Source organism: Lemur catta, chromosome 10 (genome assembly GCF_020740605.2).
Source record: "Lemur catta isolate mLemCat1 chromosome 10, mLemCat1.pri, whole genome shotgun sequence".
Taxonomy (NCBI): domain Eukaryota; kingdom Metazoa; phylum Chordata; class Mammalia; order Primates; family Lemuridae; genus Lemur; species Lemur catta.
This window is the reverse complement of record NC_059137.1, coordinates 87,340,464-87,365,536: the sequence shown is the minus strand read 5'-3', so window position 1 is coordinate 87,365,536 and position 25,073 is coordinate 87,340,464. Positions and strand designations below refer to the sequence as shown.

At 49.4% G+C, this 25,073-nt stretch overlaps 1 protein-coding gene across 4 annotated transcripts in view; it reads left to right on the top strand.

The window, feature by feature from the left end:
• LOC123645861 (semaphorin-4D) overlaps positions 1-25,073 on the top strand; it is a 102,913-nt gene that overhangs the window by 644 nt on the left and 77,196 nt on the right. The gene's annotated exons all lie outside the window — the stretch shown is intronic.

Sequence of the window (25,073 nt, the reverse complement as noted above, 5' to 3'; positions counted from 1 at the left end):
CGTCGGTCGCCTTGGCTGTGAGTACTGCAGGCCTCGGTTTCCTGTAGGGTTTTGGCTGCATCATTCTAGAACAGCCCAGGAGAAGCACAAGCCTTAGCTCGGGCTGCACCTGTTGCACTCGCCTGGTGAGCTGCAGGGGGCTGGCTCTACTGGGGTTTTGCCAGTAAAAACATGTAAAGGGGAGTTGAGTTCGCGGTTGTCCTTTTTGTTTATTTGACTTAGTATTTTGGGAAGTGGGTGGGTGGGTGAATGGGAGTCTGTAGGTGGGCAGTTCTCTTAAAATGAGGCCTGTTGTCTAGGGCTAAGGGCCCGGCCCTGCATTCTGGAGCGTTTGCCACATGAAGTTGCTCTGCTTTTGTTTTGAAAACCTGGCTGTGTTGAGCATATCCCAGGCTCGTGGGTGGCCAGGCCTCCAAAGGCCAAGCTGGACCTGGGGCCTGTGGCCAAGCATCTCACCCTGCTGTCTGAGCCTTTTCAAATCCACCAGGCGCCACTGAACGGGAGTTTCCTTTTCAGGGGCTGAAGTGACACCTGTGGCCTGTCACCTCATATGTCTCCCAGGCCTGGGGCCTGCCTGCTGGCTGCCCAGGCGAGGTTATTTGGGAATGTTTGCTGTGTCCCAGAAATGGGTAGCTTTGGCTAGTGCAGGGGCAGGACTTTGGTAGGGATGATAATGCCCCGATTGTCATTTTGACGGTTGGTGTCTGTGCATATCATGTCTTGGTGACCGTCTGCCAGAAGAAGAAAGCAGGCTTGCTCTGAGTACCCTGCCACGCAGGATGGAATGGGAGGGTGAGGGACACACCGGTGTGTTTCTGTGAGCAAGGACTGCCTTCCCTGAAGGCCAGCCCTTTTGGACTGATAAAAGTGTCTGGAGTACACAAAGCAAGCAAAATAAATAGAGAAATAAAAATGCATCTCTGGCACCAGAGCAGCTCTGGGGTCCCTCCCTTGCAGTGTTGCAAGACCTCAAGCTGGCATGGGAGCCAGGATTCTGCCTCCCTGTGATGGGTTTTTCTGTCTCTCTGTTTGCCCATTTGCACTCTGAAATAGAGCCATTGAGTTCCTCTGTCTCCCAACTCCTAACCAGCCCACCCTACTGACTAGCACATGCAATCTGCTGAAAATGCAACCTTGCACAGACCCCTGAGTGGCTGGGGTCTTGCCCACCCTGGGCTGAGATTTGGAGTGCAAGGCCAGTGGCTATGTTGCACTAACTGTCCAGGGGTTCTGGGGCCAGGGAGATGTCCTTGGTGACATTATCCACTTGTGGACAGTCCACTCAGAGACTGTCCGGGGTAGGTGTCATCTGGAGCTGCCTTCCTCATGCCGGGTGTGTCTAGGCAGATGCTTGGGAGTGCACGCTAATGGCGGCCTCAGAGTGAAGAGGGAGGGAACGTCCGCTGGTGCCAGTACATCATCAAAATCAATAATGCATTGCAAAGATCAATGTTTTCTCCATCTTCTGTGCTTCTGGAGGGAGTCTTCCGAGGCCTCTTACCTCTCTCTCTGGGTTCCATTTCTGGTGGAGAGGGAGGGATGAGCGGGTCCAGGAAACAGGCAGCAGACTCCCCTCCTGACTCCCTGGAGCCAGAGCTCCTGGGGCTGGAGCTGGGACCCATGTCCTCTCCACCTCTGTCCCCAGGGTGTCCCTACTGTCCCTGGATTAGGCCTACCTAGCCACTGCTGGCTTTGGAAGGGAGTTCTTTTCCTGATTGTTTTGCAATTTACAGGGACCTCCTTGCTGCATGTTAAGAACTTGATTGGTTAAAAGAACTCTTGGGAAGGTGCAGTGGCTCAGGAAAACTGGGGCTTCCTGTGTGCCCAGGTCCCCAATTCACAGGCTCTTCTGGGAACGACAGTGGCGACCTATTAACCATGCAGGCATGCAGGGTGCCCATGGGGGTGAACCGGCTGAGTAAAAATATAGAAATGACTGTGTCATCGGCTGAGTGTCAAGGGTGTTGCTGGGAGAAAGACTGCCTACGGTTTCCTACTGGAGCAGTTTTTTCTCTCTTGAACTTGGACAATTCCAGGGGTAGACTGCAAGGTGACAAGGGAAGTGGCAGAGACCCCGGGGAGGCTTCGCTCTCCCTTTGGCCCTGTCTGCCCTATGCTTGGGGGTGTACCTCCTGCAGCTCCAACCCTGCCATCCCCATCCAGGGCCCAGGGCTGTCCCCTGAGAGCTGGGCCGGTAGGGCAGGCTCCCCTGCATGCCACAGGGAGAGGTGTGCTAGGAACTCCGGATAACTCCTCCATTGAGAGGTGACACAGGAAAGTGGAGATTTATTAGGAGGAAATATCTGCTGATTCAGTCAGGTTGAGAGGGTGTGCCCATGGCCTTCCCTAGAAGCTGGGGTGGGGCTTTTCAGCACACCAATTAAAGTGATCTCTGGGATAAGCAAATGGGCTGCTTTGATTCTCTTTTCAGCTTGCCTGACCCGCCCTGCGTGCACTGCATTTACCTGGGGGTGCTGTGCCAGGGGCCACCAGCATCCTGCTGCTGCTCCCAGGGTGTTGACGACAGTCTAAGGGTACAGAACCCCACAACCACCTTTCTATGGAGCCTGTATGAGCCTGGGATGGGGGTTGGGAGGGCGCTTGCAGGGTCCCGTTACTTGGTCTAAAAGTCTCAGATGCTGCCCATGAAAGTGATGACTGCACCCCTCCCCTGGGTTTCTTCTACGTGGTACCCTGAGATGGTGGGCTTTGGGCAAAGCCTGACCCCCTCCCAGTCAGAGCAGCATTTGATCCAAGAATCACTCCTATCAAAATTACGCTATTTATGAGACAGTTGGACATTTGTTGAGTAAATGAGTTTAAAGAATTCCTTAATCACATCAATGATACTATGTTAAAATGATTTTTACCCTTTAGTGATAGATGCTGAGTGTTTGTAGATGAAGCAAAAAGATATTTGGGAGCTCCCTCAGATTGGTGTGGGTGGGGAGAGTGTGGGAGTGGGGAGGGGTTGGGATCGTCTGTGAGTGGACAGTTTGGGGCCTGGGTGAGAGTGCCTGGGTTCATTATTCTGTTCTGGCCACTTCTGTGTACTTGAAATTCTCCATAATAGAAAGTTAACAATCATCTAAGAACTCCAGTTCTTCCCCCAAACGTGCTATTGGATCTATTATCATGCAACAGCACAAAGGTTTATTTTAAAAGCTGTGCCGATATAGTAAGTGAAAACATCACTCCTTAGTGTAGAAAGTATGGAAAGGTCCCATTTACACGCACACACGTGTAGGTGCTTATGCATGGAAACCCATCTGGATGGACACACGCCTGGTGTTCAACAGGTGGCTGTGGAGCCGCCCCAGGCTGTGGGGACACAGCCCCACGAAGGCAGCTCCATGGTGGTTGGCAAGGGAAGGAGGGCGCAGGGCGGGGGGGGGGTGGGGGAAGAGCAGGGAAACCTATACTTTTGCCCTCTCTTCTGTATGGTTTGTTTCTGTGGCAAATGAATTATTTTTGTAATTGTAAAATTAATTTTTAAAAAGCGATCTCCATTAGGTAATAAAATATCCTTAGGCATTTTAAATAGAATTTCATGTAGAGAAAGTCATGTTCCTACACAACTTAATAACAAATGAATTGGCTCACATGAGGCAATCACTGAGTCCATCGTTATTGACCCCCTGAATGTGTGCTTCGTGGCCATGGAAAGACAGAAATCGGTACCCTACCCTCAGCCACAGAGGAGAGGAGACCCAGACCCTGGATGTTGGATAACAGCGCAGTCCAGCGACAGCAGACCAACTGGGAGACTCAGGTGGAAAGGAAGGCAGAGCCTGGTCTGAGTAGGGGCCGGGGGGCTCTGCCCTAAACTGGGGCTTGGTCCATGCGTTTTCAGGGATGCCTTTGTTTTCCCTTTCTGTTTAGAAGAGGACATGTTAAGTAACCTGGAGCTATGATAACAAAAAAGCATAAAAATGGTACGTGTAGCATAGAAGTTTGCAAAGTAAAAAGAAGTTGCCTAGAATTATAGTTTTCTTTTTGTATTTTCCTGACCAAAAAATTAGAGTTGCTTAGACAGAATGTGATTTCCTTGGATCTAGAGTTTGAGTGTTTGGCCCTTTGATCTGCGTGTGTGTTTTGATTTTGTGTGAAGGAGAGTGAACATGCACTTGGCCTGCCCACCTCCTCTCTGTGCGTGTGGGACCTTCCGTTTGCTGGGGTTCCCCAGTGTACTCCGGGTGTGGCGAGGGCACAGCCTGGCACGGCACTGGGCCCAGGCACGTCCACAAGGGTGGCAGTGTGTGCTTGTGGTCACAGTGCTGCTGGGCTGCCTGCCTTCGCCTGGCCCAGAACGGCCCAGGACTGTCGGGTGTGTGAGTGCGTCCTTCGTCCCCCTCAGGTCACACTCACTCCCTACAGCCACCTCCCTGCAGTGGCCTCAGGGCTCCGCTCACGGTGATGTCCCCACGTCCTGGGTTCCTGATGTGAAGGAACTGGTTACTTTTAAGGGCCCTTTCGCCTCTCAACTTGGTCCACTTGGTGGCGTTTCACGGATTCCCCTAGAGAATGTTTGTTGAGTGACAGTGAAGGCGGGGACCAGGGGACAGAGGCCCTGCCTCTTGGAGCTGCGGTGGGGGCAGGGGGGAGGAGTAGCAGGCGCAGAGGTGGTGCAGCCGGGCTCAGGGCTTCTGGAGTCAGGTGGCCCATGGACGCCTGTGCAGTGGCAGAAGGGTAGGGGGCAGCAGGAGGGAGGTGGGCAGCCTCGTTCCCGGCGTTCTGGGCAGATGGAGCCTATGAGAACTGTTGGACTAACAGGAGTCTGGGATGGGCGCAGGTTCTTGGCTTTAGGGAGATGGAGGGTGGAGGCACCATCACCCTGAGATGGGGTGTCTGTGGGGGTGCAGTCTGGGGGTGCAGGGAGCTGCATGGCTCTTAAGGTGGTACAGCCAGAGGGACGTCACTGGGGGGGGGAGGGGGAGGATGAATGAGTCTGGCTGTTGGGGGCGGGGCAGTCAGGCTGAGACTCTAAACCTGGCAGTTGTCAGTGTATAGGAGATATTTTGAAAGCTGGAAGTTGGGACCCGCAGGGTAGATGGAGAACAGAAGAGGCCTGAGGACTGAGCCTGGGACAAGGGACCAAGAGGCTGCGGAGTGCAGTAGGAGAGAAAGCTGGGGGCGTCCTGGAGGCAGCACTGGAGGCGCATCAGGAGGGCGGTGGTCGGTAGGGCAGAGGGCGGAGGATGCCCTTGAGTTAGAGTGAGGCTACACGAAGTCGCCAGTGACTTCGCCAGCAGCCTCTGAGCGGTGGGCCAGGTCGAAGCAGCAGAGGGAGCCTCGGAGAGAAGGAAGGAGAGGAACCTGGGGCAGCAAGAACCAAGAACTTTTTCGAGAATTTTGCTGTGAAGAGACGTGGAGAAATGCAGGGGCTCGCGGGCAGATGGCCTGGGAGAGGCCCGTGTTTTGAGTTTACATCCGGAAGGGAAGGACAGAGCTCGCGGGAGGGAGCTGGGAGGTGAAGAGGAGGAGCCTGGCTGGAGCCCCCGCAGTGGGCTGTGGGGTTCAGCCCTCTGCCAGTGGGTTCCCCCAAGGGCTTTTGTTCGCTGGCAGTGTGTGCTGTCTCTGCTTGGCCCAGGCTGGCTCGTGCCAGCCCCAGAGGCTCAAAATTCCTTCCTGCACCTCAGTGCTCCAACCCCCTCCTGGCAGTCACTGGTCTGTTTAGATCAGGTTATTATAGATTAGGTTTGTTTCTTTCAGAGTTTCACAGGGGAAGCCTATTTTACAGTTAATCCTCGACTTACGATGGGGTCACATCCCAATAAACCCATTGTTAAGTTGAAAATATTCTAAGTCAAAAATGCGTTTAATATGCCTATCTACCTAACATCACAGCTTAGCCTAGTCTACCTTAAACATGCTCAGAATATTATATTAGCCTACAGCTGGGTGGAGTCATCTAACACAAAGCCTGTTTTATAACAAAGTGTTGAATATTATGTAATTTATCAAATACTAAAGTGAAAACCAGGATGGTTGTGTGGGTCCTGGGAGTACGGTTTATACTGGATTTGTATTGCTCTCACACCACTGTAAAGTCAAAAAATTGTAAGTTGAACCATTGCAAACTGGGGACCGTCTGTATACTCTTTTTGTGTCTAGTTTCTTTCACTCTGCATAATGTTTTTGAGATTCTTACATTTAACTGTGTATGTTAGTACTTCTTGTCTTTTTATTGCTGAATAGTATTTCATTGTATGGATGAATCATGGTTTATTTATTCATTCATCTGTTGGTGAACATTTGGGTTGTTTCCTCTTCTGGGTTATTGTGAATTAGAGTGCCGTGAGCTAAAACTGAACAACAAAAAGACAAACAACCAGCTAAAACATAGGTAAATATGTCACCAGATAAAATATACAAGTGGCCAGCAAGCATGTGAATAGATGCTCAGCATCATTAGTCATCAGGGAAATGCAAATCAAAACCACCTCCCACTCCACTAGAGTGGCTTTAATCAAAAAAATGGAAAATGACAAGTGTTGGTCAGGATTTGGAGAAATTGGAACCCTCATACACTGCTGATGGAAATGTAAAATGGTACAGCTGTTTTGGAAAATAGTTTGGAGATTCCTCAAAAAGTCAAACATAGAATTATCATATGACCCAACAAGTCTACCCCTAGGTGTATACCTAAAAGAATTGAAAGCAGAGACTTAAAACCTTATCCACGACTATTCATAGCAGCACTATTCACAGTTCACTATGCACAGTAGCCAAAAGGTGACCCAAATGTCCATCCATGGATGAATGAATAAGCAAAATGTGGGATATCCATACGTTGAATATTATTCAGCCATAAAAAGAAACAAAGCATTGATACCTGCTACAGTGTAGACGAACCTTGAAAATCTTATGCCCAGTGGGGATAGCCAGGCACAAGGACCACCTGTTGTATGACTCCGTTTATAGGAAAAACTCAGAAGGGGCAAATCCTTACCGACAGCAAGCACAGTAGTGGTTGCCAAGGGCTGGGGAGATGGGGGAATGGGACGTGACTTGGTATGTATGGGGTTTGCTTTTGAGGTGGTAAAGTGTTCTGGAACTAGACATTGGTGGTGTTTGCATAGCATTGTGAATGTACACATGCCATAGAACTGTACACTTTAAAATGGTAAATTTTATCTTATGAGTATTTTACCACAATAAAAAATGATATAAAACTGTTGTGCGCATTCATAGGCGAATCTTAGTGTGGACCTATGTTTTTGTTTCTCATGGGTAACTACCTACCTAGGTATATGTAACTTAATAAAAAACTGGCAAACTGATTTCCAAAGTGGTCATATCATTTTACATTGCCACTACTAACGTGTGAGAGTTGGTTCACATCCATGCCAGCACTTGCTGTTGTCAGTCTGTTTAATTTTAGCTATTCTAGTGCGAATGTTGTAGTGCTGTTACCATTGAGGTTTTAGTTGAGCATTTTTTCATGTTCTTATTAGCTATGTGTATAGTCTTTTGTATATATTCTTTTGTGAAATATCTGTTCAAAATTTTTTTCACTTTTTAGTTGGGTTATTGGTCTTATATTTGAGTTGTAGGAGTTACTTATGTATTTTGGATTCTAATCTTTTGTCAAATATTTGTATTGCAAATATTTTCTCTCAATCTGTAGCTTGCCTTTTAATTTTATTAATTATATTATTCAGAGGGCAGACTTTTTAGTTTTGAATAGTTCCAGTTCATCAGTTGTTTTAATGGTTTATGCTTTTTGTGTCCTATTGCTTAACCCATAGTCATAAAGATTTTCCCCCATGTATTCTTCTGAAAATGTTATAGTTGTAGCTTGTCTAGATCTATTATCCATTTTGAGTTAATTTTTAACTGGAAAAAGCTAATGGTTGAGGTTGATTGTTTTGCATGTGGCTATCCAATTGTTCCAGCATCATTTATTTAAAAAAAAAAAAAAAAAAAAAAACGGCTATTCTTTCCATTGACTTATCTTGGCACGATGTTCCTAAAGTAATTGGCCATATCTGTGTGGCTTTGTTTTGGATTCTGTTCTGTTCCATTATGGCTCGGACTATTCCCAGTGCTTGATGACTTGCTTTGTAGTAGCTCTTGAAGTCAGGTAGTGTGACAGTTTTGCTTCACTTTCAAAATCATATTGGCGATTCTAGATCCTTTGCATTTTCATATATACTTAAAATCAATTTGTCAATTTCTCCAGAAAGCCTGCTTGCATTTTGACCGAGATTGTGTTAAAGTCCTTAGATCACTTTGGAGAAAATTGACATAACAATATTGAGTCTCTTGACCACTGAACATGGAATATCTTTCCATCTGTTTTCATTTTCCTTTATTTCTTTTAGCAGTGTTTTGTAGTTTGAGCGTGCAGGTCTCGTACATATTTTATCAAATTTATTCATAAGTATTTCCTATTTTGAATGTTATTATAAGTAGATTCTTAAAAATTTTACTTTCCAATTGTTTATTGCTAGGATATAGAAATAATACTTAATTTTTTATATTTTTTGTTTATCCTATAAACTTTCTAAAGTCACTTACCTGACTGGCTTTTTTTGTAGAACTTTGAGATCTTCCACATAGATAATTCTAGTGATTATGAATAAAGACCACTTTACGTCTTTCTTTCCAATTAGAATGCCTTTTATTTCTTTTTCTTTTTCTGTTTCCCTGTCTTTCAGTACAATTTTTAACAGAAGTGGTGAAAGTGGAAATTCTTGCCTGTTTTTAATCTTAGGAAGGAAGAATTTGATGTTTTTTAATTAAATTTGATGTTAGGTGAAGATTTTATGTGGGTGCCCTTTATGAAGTCAAGAAAGTTTTCTGATTTGCTGAGATGTTTTGTCACGAATGGGTGTTGAATTTCCTCGTGTACTTTTCTGTATCTATTGAGATGATCGTGCGGTTTTTCCTGTTTTGTTTGTACATATGATGAATTGCACCGATTAACTTTTGCATATTAAATCAACCTTGCATTTCTGGCATGGATCCCACTTGGTCATGATGTATCCTCCCTTTTATGTAGTGCTGAATTCGATTTGCTGCAATTTTAAGGATATTTGTAACTATATTCATGAGGCCTATTGTTTTCTTGTAATAATTGTGGTTTTGGTATCAAGAGTAATGTTGGCCCCACACAATGATTTGGAAAGTATTTCCTCTTCATTTATTACTATTTTAAAAGTTTGTGTAGGATTGGTTTTTTTTTTTTTTTAAATGTTTGATGGAATTTACTATTAATGCTATCTGGGGCTGGGGCTTTCTTTATGGGGAGGCTTTTAACTATGAATTGAATTCCTTAATATAAGGTTGTTAAGATTTTGTTTGTTTGTTTTTTAGTGGCAGGGTCTGGGCTCTGTTGCCCAGGCTGGAGTGCAGTGGCACGGTCGTAGCTCACTGCAGCCTCCAACTCCTGGCTTCAAGCCATCCTCGCACCGCAGCCTCCCAGACAGGTGTGAGCACTGTGACTGGCCAAGATTTTCTATTTCTGCTTGAGCCAGTTGTGGTAATTTATGTGATTTATTGAGGTATAATTTATATACAGTAGAATCCACCCTGTTAAATGTACCGTTCTGTTAGTTTTGGTAAATGTGTTGTAAAGGAAAATAAAAATCTCAGGCGCACCCCAGGACCAGTATTGGTCCACAGCCTGTTAGGTGACTGGGCCACAGAACTGCCCCCTGGCCCCATGAAACCAGTTCCTAGTGCCAATAAGGTTGGGGACCGATACAATGCCCGCTTCCAGATGAATAGCTGTTCTAACACTATGCTGATCCCCAGGAAAGGTTAGCAGGCCTTAGGCATCTGCAAGGACTGCCCACAGATCCTAAGGAAATTCCTTACCTCCCATAAAGAAGGACATGCAAATGGTACCTTTAGTCTCTATGCTAAGTCTTCCCTAAAGTCTGTTAATTCCACACTAATAATGTTGATTACTAGTTTATTATCCCAGGTGCAGAACAGAGGCAAGACAGGATCGATCATTCTTCCACCCACCCAAGGCCATCTATTGAATACATAATTGATACTCCCTTCACTCCCTTTTCCTCTTCTAACATTCACCTTATCTTAGGTGTAATGCAGAGTTCCAGGGCCTCACAAGAATGTAATCATTTGCCTCACCACTCACCCCCTCCTGCTTTTTCTTTCTGTGCCCCCTGCCCTTAAATACCGAAGTTCCCAAATCCCCCTTTGGAACAACAGTCACAGATCCACAGATCCCTCTGTGGTTTGTGTTTTTCCCAGGTGTGTCCTCAAAATTTGGCTTAATAAACCTCTGCTGATTGAGATCTTAGCCTCAGTCACTAATTTGGGGTTGTCAGCATATAGGCATGCAACCGTCACCAGATCGAGATGTGGAGAATTTTCATAGTGCCAGAAATTCTCTTGTGCCCTTTTGTAGTAAGTTCCTTTCCCCCAGCTTGGCAGCCACAGATCTGTTTTCCGACCCTATAGGCTTTTCCAGAATGTCATATGAATGGAATTGTACAGTTTGTGGCTTGAGTCTTCCTTCTTCCACTCAGCAGAATTGTGCAGGTGTTTGAGCAGTAAATAAAGCAGTACGTTTAGGGAGAGACTCCGGCACTTCTGGGTGATGACTTGGAAAGGAAGGTCGAGACGGGGGAGGCAGTTACGGGACAGGAATGTTATGATGATATTCACGGTGGCCTTGCCATAAATGATATGCCAGGCACTTTCCACCCATCTCATGGAATCCTGACTGCAGCCCTATAAGACGGGTCAGTTCTTCCCCTGTTACAGCTGGACATTGGGGACAGAGAGAATAAGAAACTTATTCTTGGGACCACTCGGGCAGGAAGTGGTTTGAGCCCAGCAGTTGTGATCTCAAGCTCCATTCCTGGCATTTAAAGCACCCACCGCAGGGTGGCAGATGGTCAGGGTGTTTTAAAGACTAAAGATGCGGGTACCCTTTGGCTACTGAAGTCCAAATGAACTGGAAATGTAGTTTGTCTGAAAGAATCATGAATGTAATGAAGCATTTATGGAAAAGGGTGTTTCTCAGTGTTTATAAATAGAAAATCCAGACACAACCTGAGCAGCTCCTGACAGAGACGTGGCCAGGTATGGGGTGGGGTGGTAACGTGGCTGTCTAACAACACCCGCGTGGAATGTGCCTGACGAGATGCGTGTCAGCGGAGTACTCGTGTGAGGACAAGTCGTGGAGCAGCGTGTGTAGGAAGCACTTGTAAGGGCCTGGAAAGCACTAGCCTGCGTCCTCAGTGGCAGTCAGATGTTTAGTTGATGACATGGCTTTTGTTTCCTCCTTGGTGTTTGTCTTCATTTCCCTGATGTTCCGTAGTACTTCTTGTTACGGAAATCATAAAGGAGAAGTACAAAGAAAAAGGTTGAAAAACGTAACTTTAGATCACACACACCACACACCTCATGACACACACACACGTTGTAGGTCTTGGGAGTCCTCACGTGCTTTTCCTGGACTCGTGCTGCCTGTTCAGAAAGCAGGCGAGTGTGCACAGCTCGTTCTGCTCCTGAGGCGCATGAGTGCGGTGAGACCAGCCGGCCCGCGCTCGCCTCCCCCAGACATGCGCGGGCCCCAGGTGGAGCAGACGTGCGTGGGTGCTGGGTGCCACGCAGGGGAGGCGGGTCTGTAGGGTTGGGGTGGCTGACTCTGTCCTCTCCGGGGCTCCAGTTCCTGGGAGAGCCAGGACGCCCTCCCATGCCGGGCACCTGTGTGTGCGGCCTCTGTGGGGCCTGCCTTCTTCATGAGCAGAGTCCACTTGGCCCTCAGTGGTTCCTGGGGGGCTGTGGGATTATTAAATTACATGACTCCTGTAATACCCCTTCTGGGCAACATTTGAACTGGGATGCATGTGGAATTCAGTGTCACGTTTGAAACCAGGCTTCAGAGAGGTTCAGTACGTGTATAATATTGCTAAAACATTTTAATTAGAATATTAAAACTTCATGACAATCAGGAAGTCTGGCTGTGTAGGTGTCTTATGCCTGGCTGCTTCTAGACTCTGACAGTGACCCACACACTTTTATGTCGTGAGGCAGTGCACAGACACACACGCATGCACACGTACCACTGAAATCAAAGTTTTGCTCACAACAGTCACTCTTAACTGTATGTGATGCCATCTGGTATTTTTTATTCACTTGTATTTTATTGAAAACGGAGAGTGCAAGCCCCAGATTGACAAATACTCCCATGTGATACCTGGCCTTATGAGTGACTGCAATGGGCATTTTAAAATTTTAGCATTAAGTCGGTATGTGTAAGCTATACATTGTTATCTTACGTCCCATATGGACTGACTTTTGACTGTGGACTCCCTCAGTCCCTGGTTTTCTCTAGGTCAGGGTCATTTGTGGGGTCTCCGGGACCAGGCATGCTCTGGAGCCTTCGGCGTAGTACCCAGGCTGGGTGTGCTACCCCGGGGCCTAGCCTTGGACCACACGCGCCGGAACAACAGGGCAGGGAAACTGGGTCAAAGCAAATGCTTGAGCAGGCAGAATTGGATATGTGGCCTGTCTTTGCAAACCGAGGGCAGTGGCTTGGGTTTCAAATGTCAAGTCCTGCAAAGCTGCCCAGTTCCTGGGGCCTCGCCTGTGAGCAGCAGCCGCCTGCTGTGGTGCTGTGTGAAGCTGGGGTCTCCCTGTGTGGGGACCTGCCATCCTCACGTTCCACCCACAAGAGCACAGTCGGAGCAGGGCTGGGTTTTCACGGCTTGGCAAAACCAGGAGGCGGTGAGGAGGTGCTTTTTAAAATAGATACCGGTCACTGAAGGGCCTGGAAACAAGCCTCCGGGGAGATCCAGATTCCCGTTTGTTACACGTAACCGCTCTGTGACCCACGAGCCAGTGCGTGCAGGTTCTATTTCAACTGGAAGAGAGTGTCCTTTATAATTAGCACATTTATTTCTGCAGAAGGGAGAGACAGCTCAGCAAGGCGGCGCCGTCAGCAGGAAGGAGCACAGAACGCAGGCGCCCTCCCTGCTCAGTGCGGAGACGCGCCCAGGCCCAGCAGCCTGCTCTGCCCTTGGTGCCCGCGTCGTGGGGCACTGAGATGCTCTGTGTCAGGACCGCACTTACACTGTAGTTGCCAAAGATGGAAAAACACTTTTCCAGACACAGCCCCATTCATAAACCGTGCTGAGCCACCAGTCGGTCCCTGCTGGTGCCATCCTCCCCACCGTGCTGGGCCAGGGCGCCGTTCCTTGTTGCTTGAGGAGGCTGGGCACGGCTTCTGCTGCACAGAAGACATTTTCTGCAGTGATTTTCTCGAGCTTGGCAGGCCGTCAGCTGTGCGGCGCTGAGAATGGCTCGGAGGCTTCCCAGAGGACTCAGAGCTGTGGCTGATGCTCGTGCAATGCCTTCCCGGTGTGGCTTGTGTTGTTCGTTGCATTTTGACACTCCTGAGTGCCTGTCTGGTCAGAGCTGAAACAAAGAGTGCATTTCGTGGCCGGAGACTCTGGCCTCCTGGTCGTCTTCCACCTGGCACAGTGACCTGGGTGTGGTCCACTCGCTGGCCTTTGCTGGCCAGCATCTATGGATGTGTCCCCGGAGGGCAGCAGGACACAGGGCCAGCCTGTGGGCAGTGAGCACCTGGAGTGCTGTGAGCTGGTTGGAGTCACGGTCCTCAACCGGCTTCTTGCTGCTCTCTTCCTCGGGTGGCTGGTCTCCCCTCTGCAGTGGGTCCCCTTGCGCAGCTGGGTGGTCACCCCTCTCCCTGCCTCCTTTCCCCTGTTGGAATCAAGGGAAGGTTGTCCACAGTAAGACAGCAGTGGTGGTGGCGGGAAGACCCTCTTGCCAGCGCCTACTTTCATCTTCCCCTCCCCACCGTCCTCCTGCAGTGAGATGTTTGTGGAACTTACTGTGACGTGCACCTGACTTTTCACAAATGGAGCCAGTGTGTGATGCCCAGGACCAGGCACAGGGCATCGCGGCCCTCAGGGCACCAGGTCACCACTCCCCCGCAGATCCCAGCAGAGCTTAATTTTGGCTAGTTTGACTTTGTGCACCTTGGATTCTGCAGGTCATCCTCATGTGTGTCACTCAGCATCCGTCTGGGACACCCGGCTCAGGCTCACCAGGGCCTTCTCCTCGTGCCTCGCCATACAGTCTTCCGCTGTGTGCATCTGCTACTGTCACGTGCATCCCTGTACGCCACATACGCACGTGCTGGCTGCTGGGTTTCCCGTGTGGGGCCGTTATGCGTGAGGCTTCGGAACATCCTTGCACACAGGCTGTGTTTTAGTTCTTTGTTCTCCTTTCGGAACACCAGGGGGCTCTAGTTTTTGTGACTCCACTTGCTGGGGCAGGTGCTTGCCTCAGTCCGTGGCAGCGGGGCCTAGACCTCGCGGCGGCTCCCTGTCTCCAGCCCTGCTCTGAACCCTCTCCCTTTTGGAAGGGTCCCCTGAACTGGCCCCCGACCTCCCGCCTGCTGCCAGCTCCCTGTGGGGGGGAGTGTCTCTCCAGCTGCACCCTCAGTGTCCCGCCCCCTTCCTCCTCCGCCAGCCCAGGCCAGGCGGGACTCTCCCTGTCATTGTTAACAAGGTGCGTCCCAGCTTTGCAGTTCTGCCTCTCGCTGCCGGGCCCACCACTCCGTCTGTCACTGTCCGCTCCTCAGCAAGCATGCGGTACGTGCCCAGTAGATCCCAGGCCCTGGGATTGAGACACAAGATCAGGGGCCAGAGCAGGGCAGACAGGTGTGGGACTTCAGTGGAAGGAGGGCACGTGGGTGTGCTGATGGGGATGCAGGGCCGTCCAGCAGGGCCGGGGTGAGATGTTGAAGTGAGGAGCTGAGAACAAGTAGGAAACAGCTGGTAGCTTGGACAGGAGAAAAGCTATGTCCATTTGTAAACCATGACGGCAAATCTTGCTGTTGTACTCTCTGAGATGTGAGCTGTCTGCCTCCTCTCGTTGGATTTGGGTGGCCTCATGACTGCATCGGTCAGTAGAGCGTGGCATGCATAAGGCTAAGTGACGTCCAGTGTGGCTTCCCCATCGTCCGCTGGGAGACTTGCTCTGGGAGTCCTGAGATGCCGAGGAAGGAATCGGCCCCGTGGCAGCCATGCTGTGAGGAAGCCCGAGCTCCACAGAGGGCCATGGGGGCTCCACGGGGCAGGCCCGGTGTCTGGTCCCCCTTGCTCTGGGCTCTTATGTGTGAGGGAACAAGCCTTCCAAAGACTGCAGCCCCTGGTCATCAAGCGTCCCAGCCTTGGGTGCCCTCACACATTGGAACAGAGACAAGCTGACCTTGGCTGTGGCCCACTGGGGCTCCTCGCCCACGGGACTGTGAGCGTAGGAACGTTTTATAGGCTGCTGAGTTCAGTGTGTAGCGTCTCACAGCAGCAGGGACCAGAGCAGAAGTGGTGGCTCCCCAGGGAAGGGAAGGCCCTTGGGGAGGGGTGGGGTATGGCCTAGGACTCGGGGACTGGGTGGGAGAGTGGAGTGTGAACTGGGCAAGACCCCTGACAAGGGTGCAGCGAGGGGGGTGTATTTCATTTCATCCCACACGTGTTCATGGTCTGTGTATTGGGATGGGGGGGGTCCTGTCTTCCCTGTAAACTAGCCATGAAGGAAATGTGCTCTCTTCTCATAGAATCACGGGGGTGTGGGGGGACAGGGATGAGTTCCCTGCGGCTGCCATAACCAAGCATCACAAACTGGATGGCCTACAACCGCCTAAGTTCATTCTCCCAGCTCTGGAGGCCAGACGTCAAAATCAAGGCGTCTCAGAGCCAAGCTCCCCCAGAGGCTCTGGGGAGGGTCCTTCCTGCCTCTTCCAGCCGCTGTGGCTCCTGGCGTTCCTGGGCTCGTGGCTGCAGTCTCTGCTCTGTCCACACGTGGCTTCTCTGTCTTCTCTTGTGTGTGTATCTTTCACACTTGTCGCTGTATTTAGGGCCCACCTGGATACTCTAGGACGATCTCATCTCAAGATTCTTAAGTTTTGCACATAAGGGCACATCCCCAGGTGCTGGGGGGCCTGGTCTCTTCAGTCCGCTGCAGCACAGGGGCAGGTGGTTGACTCTCTGCACGGGCTGTCCTGGAGGCCCTGCTGGGTGGGGACAGGGACGGTGCTGGCAGGTGCTCACCTGTTCCAGGGTCCATTTCAGCGGGTTCTGTTGCCAGGAAAATGGAAACCATGGCTGCTTTTTGCATTGTGGGAGGCTGTAGAAACAAGAGAGCACAGTGGAAACTCGCTGCTTTGTAAAATAACTTCGTGTTGACTCAGAAGGGAAACAGGAAAGGTGCCTTCTATCTGTTTTTTTTTTTTTAATGTGAGTTTTTCTCTCCATTGGTGGGGCCTGTGCTTTTAAGGAGTGTTTCTGCAAAAATACGTGTCGAATCTCTAGTGTGAACAGGAAGTAAGATGTGCTGACTAACTTTTCCTTTGTTTTGATGGCGTTTTTATTGTTCAGAAAACGAAGAAAGCAAAGAGTATAAGCTTCCTCTTTGTGCTGGGTGAATGCCACGAACAGCCTGCCGTTCTGTGGTTTTTTTCTCTGCCATTTTCAGGTACACACACATGTTTGTGTGCACAGGTACACACATGCACAGCGTGCTCATCGAGGTGGTGTTTTCCCAAGCTGTGGCTACAGCGTGCAGAGGTGTGCGACCTGCTCTATTTGCTACCGCTGTCACAGATGTGCACGTTCTGTGTCGTGCCCGCAGGCTGCGCCTGGCCCTGTGAGGGCTGTGTGCCCTCCGCCTCCTGGTGGGCGTCCGTCCAGTCTGCTGCACCCTTGGCCATTTTCCTGCTGTCCGTCACGCGTGTTCCAGTGTTGGTCAGCAGACACCTGAAGGCCTCTGTGAATGGTGGCGCCCGTAACAGAAACTTGTGGTGTTTTTAGTAGGCTGTGTGTGTGTTAGTGTGCATGTGCACATGTGTGTACCTGTGTATGCACATGCACTGTACATGTGTGCGTGTGTGAGTGCCTTCTTGCATATGTGTGCGTGCATGTTCCAGAAGAGCAGTGCACAGCAAGCTGGAGTCTGCATTCCGAAAGGCTTTCCTGGATTTAGGGGTCTCTCCTCAATAGGAAGCTTACTGAACTTATATTCCAGAAGGCTTAATTGTATTTTTATCCAAAAGATAAAACTCACCCCTACTCTCCTCTGGTGCCTCCAGCTTGTCTAGAGCAATAGCGCCTGGGTGAGAATTTGATGTGGTACCACATTGTGCAGCCTTGTTTCCCTGGGGTCAGCTGTGTCGGCTCTCCTAACCCTGGACAATTCAGCCAAGTGTCCCGGCCAGATGCTACATGTGCGCCCAAGTCATTCACAGGCATGGCTTTTTGTCGGTGCCATGTGTGGGGTGCTGTGTGCTCCCGGGGGCGTCCCTCCGCAGTCAGGTTCTGCTCTATAGCAGCGGGTAGAAGGCAGAGGCCATGGGGGCATCTTGGAAACCAGACGTGGTGACTTCGGTGTGTCCCTGATTGAGTGTATTGGTCAGGGTCCTCCCGGGAAACAGAACCAGCAAGGGGTGTGTGTGTGTGCATATGTGTGTGGTGAGCGAGAGAGAGAAAGAGAAGTTTATTATAAGGAATCAGCTCATGTGATTGTGGAGGTACAAGTCCAAAATCTGCAGGGTGGAGCAGCAGGCTGATGACCCTGAGAAGATCCGAAGGCAGCCTGGAAGCAGAATTCCCTCCTGGGGGCAGGGGACAGGCCTGCAACTGACTGGGTGAGGGCCGTTCCAGTATGGGAGGTCCTCTGCTTACTCAAAGTCTCTGCTTTAAATGTTGATCTCATTCAAAAAATACCTTCACAGAAGCATCAGGAATGATGTTTGACCAAATATCTGGGTACCGTGGCCCAGCCAAGTTGACACATGACATTTAGCCATCACTGGGTCAGTGCTCCCAGGTGCCTGGCCCTGTGCGGGCTGCGCCCTATAAACACGCGTGGGCTTTAGGTGAAGTGTGTGAGCTTGCTGGGTGTGTAAGAAGGGGAAATCTGTCCCCAAGCAGGCAGGGCTTATAATTCATTCCCAGAGGTCGTTAGGCTGGCCCGGGGTGGATGAAGGTTGATGTTTCTTGAGTTCTGATCGCTGCGGGGAGCTCCTGGATGCGGAGCTCACACCTCAGCTGCCTTCTCTTCGCGGCTGTCCCCACCCACCCTGCGTTTAGGCAGGGGCAACACCTTTGGGGCCTCTGGGGTGATTCCTGTCATCCTCCTTCCACAAACTGCTTCATTTTCCCGGCAGTACGTGGCAGTGCTTGGACACATAGAGGTGTTTATTAGCAGAAAGCCTTGAGGCTCTGCCTCTGTGATATTTTTTTTTCTGGAAAAAAAAATGTCTGCAAGTTGCAGTCTGGTCCTCGTTTCCCGCCCCTTTGGGAGTCTGCTGACCTTGGTCTTCCGTGCGCCTGGCATGCTCTTATCAGACCTTCGGGCCATCCTGTGGACTTGGCGGTGAATAATCACAGAGCAGCAGAAGCAGCGCAGCCTGGTGGCCTGCGGGTCTGGCCCGCTCTGGAAGGAGACCCGGGGCGGGTGTGTAGGTGAGGACGGGGCGTGGGAGCTCCGGGGTTTTGGGGTGGGGCTCTTCTCTTCCTCCTCCATCAGCAGTGATGATGGAGGTGAACGAGTGTGTGGAGCTCGCCACGGGTCCTGGAAGGACTCTTGGGCAGTGTGGTGGGAGCGGCCGTTTGCTCTGGGACTGGCAGTGGCGTGTGTCCCGTGCCCTGCTTTCCGCTGGCTGAGACTCGGAGGTGATGCCACTAGGAGCTGGGGACCCAAGAGGCCCGTCCCCACTCCCAGGTGTGTGAGGACATGGGCCTCAGCGCTGCTGCTCCCAGGCCCCTGGGGCGTCCTGCCAAGCCTCGGGGGTCGCCGTTTCCCAGAAGGCCAGGTCTTCTGGGTAGTCCAGGACGGGCTCCAGGTCACTGTGGTCCCCATCCTGCACCTCGACCCTTTCCTGCTGGAGAGAGCCTTCTGGGCTGGGCCTGGTGACCACAGTGTTGGCTGGGCAGCCTCAGGTTCTGAAGCCAGGGCTGTTGTTCTCAGAAGTGCTTTTGAGATTCTCCAGGGTAGGGCTGCTGGGGCCTCCACAGTGGGGACCCCGTCGCAGGGGCCAGCTGGTCACAGACCTGAGGCCAGACTCTGCAGGCCCGACCCCAGCCCGAAGGAGCATGTGGTGCAGTGAAGACTCTGCCCAGCTGTTTTCTCTTCCTTGAGGGACACATGTCTGTCAGACGCAAGAGGCTGGTGGGATAGTGGCTGGTAATGTTCAATGTGTAAGCCCTTGTCCTCACCTGGGACATTCTTGGAATAGTAAGACTTAAAAAAGATAACGAAGTGTACACGTGTAAAAAAAAAAAAGTGCATGGGTTTTGAAGCAAGGTTGGGTCCTACCAGCAAGTTTAGTGGTTCTAACCAGAGAGAAAGAAAGAGAAACCAGTTGAAGTGAAGTTCATGTGCATTGTTTACTGGGTTCTTTCATTCACGTATACAAAGGAATATGGCTCACAACGAAGAACGTGGAGACATTCGGATGTGTTTACATTGTATTTGTCCAGCATAATCTTTGCGATGTTCTTATTTGGATTAAGATGCTAGTCATTTCTAAACTCAGCCACAGAGTTTAAATGAAGGTTAATTACTGCTGCAATGCTTGTGATGCGCGGGGCTGGGTAAATGAGTCAGATTGTGTTTGTCCCCGGAGTTTATTGGTGCCGTGTGTCTAGAAGCTGCAGATTGCATTTCTGCTTTTGGACATCATTGGAGTGAGGCTTCTTGGCAACCAGAGCTGGGGTAGGGGGCGGGGGAATGAACTGGAGCTCAGAACCTGGTGTTGGGTGTCTGCAGAGGGAGTGGCTGCAGCTCTGGGACGGGACCACACAGCACAGCCCCACACAGCACGGCCCCAGGGGGTCCACAGCACTGCGGTGGGCACGGTGTCCCCTTCTCTCTGCCCCACTCCTCCAGGTGGTGCTCGGAGGACCTGAGAGGAGTGCAGGGTTGGCGTAGCGAAAGTGTGGGGTGACTCCTGGCAAGCTGTCAACAGCGATGCTGTCTGGAGAGTGTGGTGAGGAGGGACTTCAGCTTTTTGCTTTTTGAACGTTTTTTGTTTTATCTTTATACAAATACAATTTTGTAAATCTTCTTTTCTGATGAAAAACACAAGGTTTTTAAAAATTGTGGTAAAATATGCACAACATTCACGTTGTCCAACCATAACCACCATCCCTCTACAGAGCTTTTTTTTTTTTTCTTTTTTTTTTTTTAAAGAGACAGGATCTCTGTCGCCTAGGCTGGAGTGCAGTGGCCTGATCACAGCTCACTGCAGCCTCGTGCCTCAAACTCCTGGGCTCAAGCAGTCCTCCTGCCTCAGCCTCCCAAGTAGTTGGGACTACAGGAGTGCGCCACCACACCCCACTACTTTTTCTTATGTTTTTTGTAGAGACAGGGTCTTGAACTCCTGAGGCCTCAAGTGATCCTCCCACCTCTGCCTCCCAAAGTGTGGGTGAGCCACCACCCCAGCCTAGAGCTTTTTCATCTTCCCTAACGGAAACTCTGTCCCCATTAAACACTAACTCCCCAAGCCCCCTGCCCCCCAGCCCCTCACAACCACCATCTTCCTTTTTGTCTCTGTGACTTTGACTGCTCTGAGGACCTCATGAGTGGAATCATGTCCTTTCGTGTCTGGCTAAAAATGAAGGTATTTACAAAAGATATTTCAATCCAGTTGGTGCAGGCATTGTATTCTTTTTCCCTTTCCCTTTATTTTTTAAATTAATATACAATAAGAATGATTATTTTGGTGTACCGTTCTGTGAGTTTTAACCCAGGTATAGACTGTACCCACCACTGCAATTAGGGTACAGAGAAGTCCCATCACCTCCCCTGTCCTATCCCTTTGTATTCAGACCCTCCCCACCCCAACCTTCACAACTAGCCATCTCCTCTTTGTCCCTATAGTTCCTCTTTCAAGAATGTAGCATAATGGAATCCTGCTGGAAGATTGGCTGAATTGGCTTCCTCCTCACCATGACTGTTTCCCGAGGGTAAATGTCCAGGAGGGGGACTGCTGGGCCACATGGTCAGCGCCTGTCCTACTTTATAAAAAACTGCCAAAATCTTTTCTAGAGCAGCTATACCATTTTGCATCCTCACCAACACCTGGTATTTTAGTTTTTTTGTTAAGCGATTCTAATATGTGTACGTTGTGTCACATTCATTGTGGTGTTAATTTGCGTTTCCTAATGGCTAATGATGTAAAACATCTTTTCATGTGCTAATTTTCCATCTGCATATCCTCTTTGGTGAAGTTTCTGTTCAAGTCTTGCTCATATTTTAATTGGATTATTTCCTTGCTGTTGAGTTTTGAGACTTCTTTATATATTCTATGTTTTTTCTGAGCAAGTCACACAGCATTTTTATATATTCTAAATACAAGCTCTTTGTCAGCTATGTGATTTGAAATATTTTCCTCCAGTCTGTAGCTTGTCTTTTAATTCTGTTAATGGTATCTTTCACAGGGCCAAACATTTTAATTTCACAGTTCAGTTTATTGGTTTACCAAGTGCTGATAGAGTACATAGAAATACGACTAATAATATTACATTGTTGACCTTGTGTCCTCTAACTTTGCTAAGCTCACTTACTAGTTCTAGGAGCTTTTTGGTAAAAAAAAAAAAAAAAAAAAAAAAAAAAAAATTCCTCGTAATTTTCTACATAGGCGATCATGCTGTCTGTGGACAGGCCATTTTATTGTGTCCTTGCCAGTCTGTGTGCCTGTAGTTCCTGCCTGTCTCCCTCGCCAGGCCTTCCCCGGCACTGTTGAGAAGTGGTGCCAGCTCATCCTGGCCGAGCTCCCGATTCCAGGTGGGAGCATTCGGTCTCCCACCCTTGAGCATGTTGTTGGCCTGAGTTTTCACTGATGCCCTTTTTCAGGTTGAGAGACTTCCTTTCTAGTCCTGGTTTGCTGAGAGTTTTTATCACGAATGGATGCTGGATTTTTTCAAATGCCTTTTCTACATAAATCGGTATGCCCGTTTTTTCTTCTGTTATTATGGTAGATTGCATTTATTGATTTTTAAATATTGAACCACTTTGCATTCTGGAATACACTCCATTTGTTTGTGGTGCATTGTTTTTGTATACTGCTGGATTCAGTTTGCTGATATTTTGTTGAGGATTTTTGCGTCTGTGTTCACGAGGGATATTGGCCTATAATCGTCTTGCACTGTCTTTTTCTAGCTTTGCTATCAGGGTAGTGCTGGCCTCATTAAGTTGGGAAATGTTTCTTCCTCCTCTATTTTCTGGAAGAGATTATATATAATTGCTGTTATTTCTTCCTTAGATGTTTGGTAGAATTTGCCAGTAAAAGTATCTGGGCCTTTTCAGATGTCTTTTTCAGAATGTTTTAAACTACGTATTTGATTTCTTCGGTATTTATAGTATTGTTCAGGTATTTATTTCATCTTGGGTGAGTTTTGGTAGTCTGTAGTTACTGAGAAATTTGATCATTTCCTCTAAGTTGCTGACTCTGTGCGTAGAGTTTTTTGCAGTGTTCCCTTTTAATGTCTGTGGGGTCTGTAGTGGTAACACTTGTTTCTTTCCTGATATTGGGAATTGGGAATGTATTAACATATCGGGGACCTCAGACCTGGTGTTTTAAACGCAGCCTTAGTCTGGAAGCAGCGTAATCACCACTGCAGTTTGTAGGTATTGCCAAATCCTTGCTGGGCTGGATCCCCTTGGTTTATGTGGCTCTCCCTGGGGAGTAGCAAATGAGGTGCTTTAGGAGGGACATTAAGGCTTTTAAGCCCTGGGGTAGCATTTGCTGCCCAAGGGTGGTAAGTTAATAACAGACACCCCAGTGGCCTGCAAGACTTTGACCTGGAGGACTTTAATATCTCCTGAAGTTTCAGGTCACTGCCGGGAATAGTTACACACTGGGAGAATCTGGCCGGCTTTGTCCCAGAGTGAGAAGAAACCTGCAGCCACTACCTAGAGAGTGGGTGAGATTTTTGCCCCTTTTTCTTGGTGTTTAGGGTGATTATTCTAGTGGTGTGTTAATAGGCACTGATTTATTTATGTTTTTGTCTATTTCCAATAAAGGCCACAAGGTGACCTGCTTAAAAAACCCATGCAAAATAAGGCTCAATGGGGAGGTGTGTTTTAGTGCCGTGTCTAAGCAGAGATTGTTTAGCTGTTGCTTTTCACTTGGTGGGTGGAGGATTAAGACAGTTGACAGTGTGTCCTTGTAGATGATCTGTTGTCTGCTTTCAGCTTAAGTGGTAAAGTAGACGTTTTTCACTGATAGACATTGTGCATTTGGGTTCTTGACGCTGACAGTGTAGCAGCTTCCAATGTGCGGGCAAGGGTCACAGTTTTTTAGTAATTCTTCAAGCAAGATGAATTTTGCTTCATTTAATTAAAAAATCTATGTCATGCTGGGCTTTAAAATAGAGTAATTTATGAGCAGTGAAAGGAAAATGGGTTTTGCAGATGCAGAGGGTTTGGGAACGCCTGCTGCAGGTAGAGTGAAGCATGGTGCTACGTGTTCCCGGGAACCATCCTGGGATGCTGAGTTTTCTCAATGATTGGGAGTCCTTTGGGTGACCAGGCCCTACCCTGTGACCATCTTAGTTCCTCAGTGTTTTCTTGAAAATGGTTTTGTTTAGCTGCTGTCCACATAATTGTTCTGTGACAGCTCAGGCTGTCCTCTCTCTGCTGCAGACTGTGCGTCCAGCACTGCTGCAGGGGTGTGTGTCGTGGGCGTGAATGCCTGGTTAGGCACGACAGTTCCAGTGGCACTCTGCACCTCCAGCCTTGGCAGCGGGGCGGGCTGCTCTCCAAGTCTGGGCTGTGGGATGTGCCACCTGCTGGCCTTCCCTGACTCTACTGTGGTCATGTCCTTGCAACAATTGATAAGAACTGTGACTTTCTCAAGTGTGATGTCACTGCTTATTATACAAATAACACACATTGACTGTTAGAAGTACAGATAGGTCGAAGGAGGGAAATGAAAGTCAATTCCTCCATCATGTGTATCCTTTTGGAACACACAATCCTAGTCTCCTTTGGGGCTGAATTGTAGGAACTGAATGGCCAAGAGCTCTAAGAATGCTGTGGTGTGGGGACCTGGTGGGGGACGTCAGACAAGCATGAGGTCATCCCAGTTCTGGGGTGTCATGAGTAGGGCGGCTGGGGACGTGAGGACATGAGCAGAGGGGCAGGCATGTGCCATGCGAGGGTGAGGGTCACGCATCTGTGTCTGAGCTGCTGCCTGGAGGGAGGCAGGCGTCACGCATGGGCTGGGAAAGGAGTGGCCACCTGTGGTCATGGAAACTTTTCAGCCTTCACAACAAGGGGAAAACTCCAGTTAATCTTCACATGTAGGGTTGTGAGTGCTGCAGGTTAATAATTCAGTGTCTTTCCAGGAGGTTGATGACATTTTGGTTTCTGCTCTGATTGCTTGTAAAAGAGTAACAAAACCCTCTAAGGGGCCCTGCCTTCTGGAGCTGGTGGCTTAGAACCTTCTAGTTATATAGTAACAAGGGTTCCGTGGAGGTGGAACTGCATCCTTGAAGAAGGTTCCGGTAGTTGACGCTGAGCTGTAATCTGTCAAATCTGTCATCATGGTGTGCACTCATCGATGAATGCTTGTGTGCTGACAGCTGCTTCCCTGGCGGCACAGGAGTACAGAACTCACTGGAAACAGACCGTGCAGGACTGCAGCTACATTCACACATGTTGGGTCCAGGTGGTGATTATTGTACGTGGTGTGTGCTAAGTGTGGTGAAAAAGCACAGTAGGCTCTGCTTTGAGAGTTAGAGCCTGCATGTCCACGAGCGAGGTTTCTCATGGCCTGTGCAGACAGAGGCTGCGTGCTCCCTTGACGCCATGCCGGGTGTGTTCTGGACAGAAGGGACGCTCGCTGAAGTCCCGAGTGGCCCTGGGGTATGTGGGAAGCCTGTGCAGGTGGCCATGCGTGTACTCGCGTGGTCTCCAGGAGGCGTGGACGCCGGGGCCAGCCCGCTGTGGCTCCCTAGGGCTGTGGCTTTGCTCGGAGCAGGGAAAGGCCCCAAGGCAACCGCCTGTCTGACTTATGGGCTCCTAGAGACGTTGGGGGAGCCCTGGGAAGAATT